The 9,039-nt window shown below is 44.6% G+C and overlaps 1 long non-coding RNA gene across 1 annotated transcript; it reads left to right on the top strand.

Annotated features, from left to right (window-relative positions):
* Window positions 1–279: 279 nt before the first annotated feature.
* LOC144382484 (uncharacterized) lies at window positions 280–1,854 on the top strand. Its single transcript, XR_013449478.1, has 3 exons — window positions 280–414; window positions 683–723; window positions 1,262–1,854. It is a non-coding gene; the product is annotated as an uncharacterized LOC144382484 (long non-coding RNA).
* The last annotated feature ends 7,185 nt before the right edge of the window (window positions 1,855–9,039 follow it).

Genomic DNA, 9,039 nt, shown 5'->3' with positions numbered 1-9,039 from the left:
TCCTCATACAGAGTAGAAATCCTAATAATACCAAAACAACCACAACTAAGATTTATTGCTTGCCAGACATGGTGCTCAGTGATTTGCATGGATCATCTCATTTCTTGGCCACGACAATCCTAGGATGACATTACTGTTATTATCCCATTGTACAGATGCGTTTTTAAAGCCACTTTCCAAAACTAGAACTGGTTATATGACTCGTTCTACAACTAGTAAGGAGCAGAGTGAGCAAACTGAACTCAGGTTTGTGTGACTCCAGAGCCCATGCTCTTAAACACTGCACTCAACTGGAGAAAATGAGCTTCGAGCAGGAACTGGGAATTGGGAGTTCACAAGAATTCCTCCACCTTGAAGGAAAGAGTCAACTGTGTTCATTCATCTGCGCTTACCAGGACAGTTAAGGGTTATCAGGTTAGCCCAAAGTTCAGGTAACTGGAATATGCCATCGTCAAGTAATTTAGATTAATTAAGACTTAACCTTTTGTTGCCTTTTCTGTTGTTCCTTGGTCTTTATGTTTCTGCATTTAGATATCTAGCTTACCCTTCTTATGGTGTTCCTTGTTATACGTAAAATTTCCTGACTTTCATGTACTTCTCATTTTATCTTCATGCCATCGTCACATTTTTTCTGTGCTTGGAGGATATTTTCTTTGTATATCTTGATTTCTCTTTCCCACAGTTTTTCTGAGCAAGCCAAGAAGCTCTCCTGCAAAAAAACAGGTATGATTCTTAATGCCTGTCGTCTGTGCCTTTGCTCTACACTAGATTAACTTCAACTTTTTAATTTTTTTCTCTCTTTGCATCCCCTCAGCCTTTATTTACTTTATTCTTTTTTTCATTTTCCTCTCCTTTTCTGTACTAAGTGTTAAACGCAGCTCTTCTCACTGAGGAAAGCAGCCCCTCCAGGAAAGAGGAGATCGGGCTTTCCAAGCTGCCAATTCAGCATGGCAGGGGAGGAGGCCATGGAGAAGCATACATTTAAAATTGCTGATAGGCATAGAAAAACCTTGTAGGGTGGTTGAAAACTGTGGAATCCATGAATTTTCTGGGACTGCGTTCATTACTCATGAACTTTGGCAGGTGGAAGGCTGCTCACCTCTCCCGGAGGATGACTGCTCCAGCTAATGGAATTCTTCTGTTTTCCTATGGCTCTGTTTTGTTATCTTTAGGCACTGAGTCAAGTGGCATGTGCCAGTGGGGGTGGCAGTGCCCCGCTGCTACTGTCCTGGCATGGCTATGACCCTTCTTTCTGTATCAGCGTCAAGAGGACGCCGTCAGCCCGTGGCGCCCAGCGAAGCCCTCCACCCCACCTCCTAGAGCACCACGTTGTCTCCAGATCCTTCCCTTTCGCCATTAACTGTGACATACCCAGCACGGGAAATGAAGGTTGGAGAGATCAGTAAATGGACGCCCTTCTGCATCCTGACGGTGATATTTTCCTTGGGATTTCTCTTCTGCTGACTATAGTTTCAAATTCTAATGTTACTGTAACTAATTCCTGGCAGATGATGGATTTTTTTTAAGCACAATTAAATTAAAGCAGACTTTGCTTTTGGTAAACTATTTTTAGTAAAATGTATAGGATGAAAAAAAAGCCCAACCCAACACTAACAACATGCTCAATCTGGATGTGAAAGCACGTTGTTCACTCAAAACCCTTATACATATTTTGTGATTGTTTGAGAAATGAACTGGCTTACTCATCTAAAAGAAATTTAACCTTGTATAACTAAGTACAAATCCATGGCAAGACATCTGAAAAATCTAATCTATATACACTCAAATGAAAGATTTTAAACTATTAAAAATGTTAATATGCCTGCAGATATACCATTATTTGCATAAAATAGTAAAGAGGGGGTTGTTGTACGAAAGATGCTAGGATGTGGGATTTGAAGTATCTAGGCTCAGAAAATACCTAAGGACCCATAGAGTGAGCATCTTCCCATCTTAAAGTCAATTTCAAGTCCCATAAACAATGCCCATTGCGTGGCATATATAGTGTGGTGAGGAATTCCAGTGCCTAATTACATGCTTAGCAAAGAGGAAAAGGCAGAAGGTCCTTCATTAGAGGTTGGCTTTAAAATGGGCAGTGTTTAATTCCATGTGACCCCCAATTGGCTCCTAATATAAATGGCCCTAAAGTTTCTCTCTCTTTTTTCTCTTTTCCACCGAAGAGAATAATGAGTGAGAAAATGCAGCCCACTGAGAAGCAAATCCTCGCTGCAAACCCAATGGTTGGAATTCCTGACTTGATTTATTGCTCTTATGTACTCCCTTCTCCCTGGCAGGAGCATCCTCGCCCCTGCCCAGGACCACGGAGCCACTTCCTCTGCACTGCTCACCGAGCCAGCCATCCATTATCCCTTCCACTTAACAGCTGTTTCCTGCTTGCACTCCATGCAACATGAGGCTTTTAAAAATCTCCCTTCCTCCCGCCCTCCCTTCCTCCCGCCCTCCCTTCCTCCCTCCCCTCCCTCCCTCCCTTCCTTCCTTCCTTCCTTCCTTTTCTTCCTTCCTTCCTTCCTTTTCTTCTTTCTTTCTTCTTTCTTTCTTTTTCTTTCTTTCTTTCTTTCTTTCTTTCTTTCTTTCTTTCTTTCTTTCTTTCTTTCCTTTGTTTCTCTCTTTCTTCCCTCCCTCTCTCCCTCTCTCCCTCCTTCTCTTCCTTCCTTCTGAAGATGTCTATATAGCTTCCATGATTTCCTTTTGGGATCTAACTAAGACTGTTCTTCTTCCTTCCTCCCCAATTACTATATTTAACACCATAAAACCAAGAGTCTGGTCATGGCAAGTTTCCATGAATTGGACAGGTAGAGCTGAACCACAGGGGGCAGGAGTCCCTTCAGCACTTCCCCGAGGGGCCAGCTCACTGTGGGGTGGGAGTTACAAAGCCTGCCTGGTTCCCTGTGTTGAGTACCCGAGAACCACACAGATAGCATCAGGCTCCAACTGGAAAACAGACTGCTGTCTTCTTCTCCTTCCAGGCAATAACATAGTGAAGGATTCTTAAAAGGAAAGTGAACAGCAGAAAGGTTGGTGCCTTTGCTATATCCAGCAGACCAGAGAGCCTACACAGAGAATCATCAGGATGGGCAAACTTACAGAGCCCAAATGTAAAATTTTCCACAACAGTGAAGTTTCCCTTATAAATAAAAACAATTCCCATGATCTGGTAACTCGATCTTTATATTCATAAAGAGTCTTTTCGGTTTTTTTTATTGCTCTTTCCACAGTTTATACAAAGGGTAAATAAGTGATGCTTGTCATTCCTATCTTATTTCTGGAAAAATTAGGAGACAGAGGAGTAAAATGACTTCTATCAGACTCGCACTAAGTCAGTGGCCAAATCTAAATTAGAACTCAATGTCTTCTGGGGCACCTGGGTGGCTCAGCCGTTAAGCGCCTGCCTTTGGCTCAGGTAGTGATTCCAGGGTCCTGGGGTCGAGCCCCGCATCGGGCTCCCTGCTCCGCGGGAAGCCTGCTTCTCCCTCTCCCACTCCCCCTGCTTGTGTTCCCTTTCTCGCTGTGTCTCTCTCTGTCAAATAAATAAAATCTTTAAAAAAAAAAAAAAAGAACTCAATGTCTTATGAGTTCTCAACTTTCATTTTGTTCATCGAGCCACACAATAATATTCAGTAGACTGGGAAGCATACACTGCTACATTGTAAATTCTACAATCTTATAAATCTTTCAGGAAGTTCTTGAAACATCATCAACCATAGAGTCCTATTTTGAGTGGTTTGTCACCAGATCTTCCAGGTGAGATATTTTCTGCATTTTCTTGTGGCCTATTTGTCATATTTTATGACCCAAAGTTATGATTTTGGTACTTTGGGAAATGATTATTAATTTGTATTTGACAAAAAAAAAAAAAAACCCACGAGAATTACAACATATGCCGTACGTATGGCTCTGGGATGGCATACCTTTTGTCTTTGGATGGGACTTGTCAAAAATCGAATCCTGACGCTGCCTCGTTGACAAATAAATTTTATAGCAGTCGAAAGGTTTAAAGCAATACAGATTGTCTGAGCCAATAAGTTGATTTGGTGAGAGCAGGATGCTAATGAGTCTTTGATCCGTGCAGAGGCCAGTGAGCTCTAGCACAGTGTCAGTCTGCACCCCTCAGATGCCTGCCACTGGTCACAGGGGGGACCAGTCAAGCTGGGAGCGGAGGTGGATCAGTGCAAATCCATCACTTCTCCGAACGCATCACTCAAGTGTCGGTCCTCTGCATGGCAAACCAGCGGTGTTCTCTTGCTGCACAGGGATGGGCAAGTTGCAATAAAGAACCGTTCTTTAACAATATCAGTATTGTTTTTTAAGGGAGACTTTTTTTCCCCTTGTGCTGAAAATAAATACAGACTGGTGTCTACTTCATGACTGGGGCTCTTTAAAGATATTGTGCCTGGTGATACTGGGGGTAGGGAGGAGTCAGTTTCAAGTCCTCAGGAAAACTTGCCAGGGCTTAGAGCCTGGCCATTCGGGTGAGTGATGTCAGGCACGCGAGGGCAGCATGGAGCAGCTGGGCTCCGGCAGGGAGGCTGAAACAACCCGCAGCAGCTGGACAAACGCAGGAGGTCAGGCAGTGTTTGTGGACACTGACTTCTCCCCAAGCATCCCTAGATGGCAGGAGACATCAAAGCCCATCACCCAGGAATAACACCCGGTGGGTTTTCTGTGTCTAACCCCCCTCCCAAGATGCTGACCCAGGACAGACAGGTCTGTTGGCTCCATGCCCTTCGAGAATGGAGTCACATTCCTCCTGCACGTGCTATTTCTGGAATAGGTTGTGGGATGCAGAAGGAAATAACCCACATTATCGTATCAGGAAGGGAAAATTTAAAACAATTTTTTCCCTTTACTATGCACTTTCTTTTTCTGATGAAAATGCCTTTTAATATTCAACGGATTTTTACTAAGCACCTAAAAAACCCAGGCATCGAAGAGAAGGGGTAACAACACGGGTCCTCACTTGGGTTGGGTTAGTAAGAATCTCCGTGTGGATTTCATCATTTACCCTTTTCTGATTACTTTTAAGGTTTGGATATATTTGAGGTGGTGGAAGATTGTAAGAAATTATTTCACTAGCCAAAGTCCTTGTATGAGAATACAATTAAAAAAACAGACCAGAAAACATAGTCTCTAAGGTTTAGGGGCTGGGATTATTATTAGTTTTTAACATTGTTCATGTTGAAATGGATGGAAGTGAGTAGGAAACACACTCTTACTAGCTAGAAGAGGAGGCATGATACGCAGGGGTGGAAATCATGGCAAAAGCTAAAGAAAACTGTTTTTTACAGGACAATGTTCCAGTTTTGTACTCAGGGTGCTTGAACCCGAGACTGGGCAGTGCCGTTCCTAGCCCCTTTCGTATTCACGGGCAGGCTCCCAGTTTTAAATGAGTTGGGCTCCAAAAGCTCCCCCAGAGGACTATCATGTGGAATTTGGAATGCTCTCTCCCATAGGAATATAAGGACTTTTCACAATAGCGAGGTTCCCATGACAGCCCCTGAAAAAGTTTTCTGTCTCTACAATGGCCTCAAGACCCCCTCCCCTCCCAGCATCTTTTGGGCAGCCGTGCACCTCTCTCCCCATCTGGTGCTGTTCCAGGGTGCGCTCATGCTGTTCCAGCCGCACCGAGTCCTCGCTGTTCTGGGATATCGGGGGAATAGCTCCCACCTCCGCACCTGGTCCTGATCCCCACCCCGCCCCCCTCACCTAGAAGGTGGGCTTGCTTCCTCCAGGGCTCCCTCCCCGCCCCTCCCCCCGACTGTGGAGTCACCCTGTGGGCTCCATGTTTCTCCAGAGCCCTTTCACCTTCTTAAACCAGACGCTCCTCGCACCTCAAGGTGGGCAGGCTCCCGTGGGCAGGGGTTTTGTCGGTTTTTTGGTTGCTTATTCTCAGCACCGGGACAAGTGCCCAGCCCAACGAGCACTGGCTGCGCGAGTGTTACTGGGACCACCACCAGCTCACCCCCGTCTGTCTTCTCACCGGCGGGCCTGTGTTGCCCGCCCCGCTCGCCGCACCGCCGGCAAGAGCCACGGACCACCGCTTGTAAGGGTGTGACACGTTCCCTCTCTCAGCCACAGCGCCTGATCTTTAAAATCGGGGTGTCCTATTAGCTACTCTTTACGATCCTTAGAGCTCTTAACGTCAGCGATGGTGATGGAGACAAAATCCAGCCTCCTGCGCGCGGCTGGGCGCTGGCGACTGACTCCTCACTCACGACGCGGACGCGCGGGCCCCCACTTCCAACCCCAAGCCTCCACCTGTGCGCCGAGGGTGGCGGAATTCTGCCCGGTGATTCTGGGGGCTTCCTGCCTCTTACGATCCCTGGTGTCCCCTCTGGAGCCGCGTGGGGAGGCAGTGGGACTGCCCTGTGCACCTGCTGTGCTCAGATTCTGAGGTCCTCCTTCTGAGCCCGGGGCATGTGATGGAGGCACTTCTGGGGGCCCACCGGACAGGGGCTGAGGTTTCCTTGCATCCACGAGCGCAGTAGGGCTCGTCCATTGGCACAGGGGTGGCTGCTTTTAGCGGGGATAGGTTCTGCGAGGACTGGGGCAGAGGACGCACTGGGCAGTGGTGGAGCCATCCTCCTCCCCTACCATAGGCTGGAAGCAAAATTGTCCCCACAGGGCCAGGGCACTATTGTCACCCCCCCCCCCAGAAGTCCTCCTGTGCCCGGGCTGACCCATCCTTGGAAAGAAAGTCTCCTCTCTACCCCACCCCAGCTATCCCTGCAGGGACCTGTCCGTGCCCTCCAGGCTGCTCTCTAACTTTTGGGCATCACTCTGACTTCAAGTCGGAATCCTAGCCTTAAGCATATACCGAAATGTAAATTTCGAAGATTTATTTTAAATTTCCTTTTCATATGTCAAGCAGGCTTCCCTTTATAAATCCTGAGATCACCTTTGAAATTTTAGACAAGGGCAGATGTCACTTAATGTGACTGGCAAGAGTTCTACACGCCATTTGCTGCGTGTGGTCGTTGTTTTCCCTTTGGCTTCTTTTTTATTTTTTCTCCTTTTAAAAAATCACCATCACACTGTAAAACCAATTAAAACAAACTTTTCAAAGACTGTTATTTCCTGGCTGAGATATTCCAACCTCTGACTTTTTCTGAAGCACGAGATAAGACTTTCTGATTAACTGGGGGTGGGATGTTTATTCAATCTGTTCGTTTTATACATTATGGGTACTGCTTTTTAATTTTTATGCCATGTCAGTGGCATATACTTTCTGAAATTAATAAATACAATACATACCATCAATGTGTGAAATTTAAAAAAAAAAACACAGATTTCCATAGTTTGACATACAAAAATGTACTCACACACTTTTGAAATCTACTGTCAAATCATTTCACATCTGTACCTAAAGCAAACAGACATAATGCTAACAGCTTGTTAGAATTCAGAAATGCCACCCGCTAATCAGCCCACCTGTGGCATTCTCGGTCCATCTTGCGAGCTGCAGAGCCTGCTGCCAAGAAACTTGACAAGAAAATGTATATTAAATTATTGAATAAGATTGGAAATATTGTACAGTGTGGGATAAAGAGAATGCACAACGTGTGGCCAATGACATACTGTACATTTTCATTTTAATGTCTGTCTAGAGGTGACCTAGCTTCATTCCCATTTGCCATAAATTATGAAGTCTCTGGGTGAAAAATCGGCAGCAAGGTTTTCCTTGTTTCTATCGGGTTTTGTTATGCGTAGCTGGCATTGGCTAAAACAGAAACCAAGGAAGAAAAAAAAAGCAGAGAACAGAATTTGAACCGAGTTTGACAGATACAACCCCATTTTTCCTACAATTCCATCATCCTGGGGTTCAGAGGAAAACAAAGAAGGAGATTTTCTGACATTCCTGATACTCTTTTGGGAACCACAGTAGCAACGATGTTAACCAAATCAAGTCTTTATCTAAAAGCCTAAGGAAATGATCCTTTGATCTTTCTTATCAAAAAGTGAAATAAAATGCACAAGTGACATAAAGCTCTCAAGATCCTAGAACAAAGTGGGCAGCAGCTCATGGAATAAACTCTGGGTGCACTCTGCCTACACCTGGAAGCTCGTGAAATCGGGGGTACGCGTGACATTGCACAACAAGATTACATTTCTACCGATTATTAATTTCTTTAGAATAGAAACTAACATGCTCGTGAAAGTATCTTCTCTGGGGGTCTGTGAGTAAGAAATGTGATTTTAGCATCTGTTCTTTTAAGGCTATTTGCTCTGGGAAGGCAGTGTGTTTTGCCATAAATCTAGGTCATTAATTTGTATCTGTTCTTTGTTTATTTAAGACACAGGACAAAAGGGCAGCTGCTGAAACATTTGGCTGTGCCGAGGGGTAGTGGGCTCAACATGCTGGAGTTCTCTGCACATGACCAGCTTGAGTTTGTATCCGCAGCTACAGGACAGGACTTTATGGAAACACTTTGCCAAGCCATGTGGTGTTCGGCTTCCCTTTGCATCAATACCCTTTTAATTACCTGATCCTGAGGGGGAGAAAGTTAAAAGAAAAGTGTCAGTGCAAAAGCCTAGTAACCTGCCGAGAAATCAGACTTTAAAAAAAAAAAAAATCATCCCGGTACAATTTTTGGCAATTATTCTACAGAATATCAATGTGAACCCTGCAACTGGCCTGCAAAGGTAACACTCTGACCTATCTGACTTGATAGGTATAAACTGCAGCACAATAATATCCAGGAAATTGATTGTTAACAACATTGAATGCTCTGAATTGGCCATTAAGGGCAGAATCCTTTGAAAGCATTATTGTAACGAACTATAGAAATGATCCCTGATTGTTAGTATGAAGCATTGCAGAGGTTTTATTTACTATCATAAACCTAATGGACTCAGTAAATTCGGTGTATTTAAAAAGGTCATTTGCTGCTGGTTGAGACGGAATCCTAAGCACTTTAAATCAGATGGATCACAAAACATCGCAGTGTTTTTAAAGATGATCCACTGAAGCACTTCCAAATAAACAACACAGGAGTACAGTTCCTTGGATTTGTGTACAAT

Source organism: Halichoerus grypus, chromosome 7 (genome assembly GCF_964656455.1).
Source record: "Halichoerus grypus chromosome 7, mHalGry1.hap1.1, whole genome shotgun sequence".
NCBI classification, from domain to species: domain Eukaryota; kingdom Metazoa; phylum Chordata; class Mammalia; order Carnivora; family Phocidae; genus Halichoerus; species Halichoerus grypus.
This window is presented reverse-complemented; position numbering and strand designations above follow the sequence as displayed.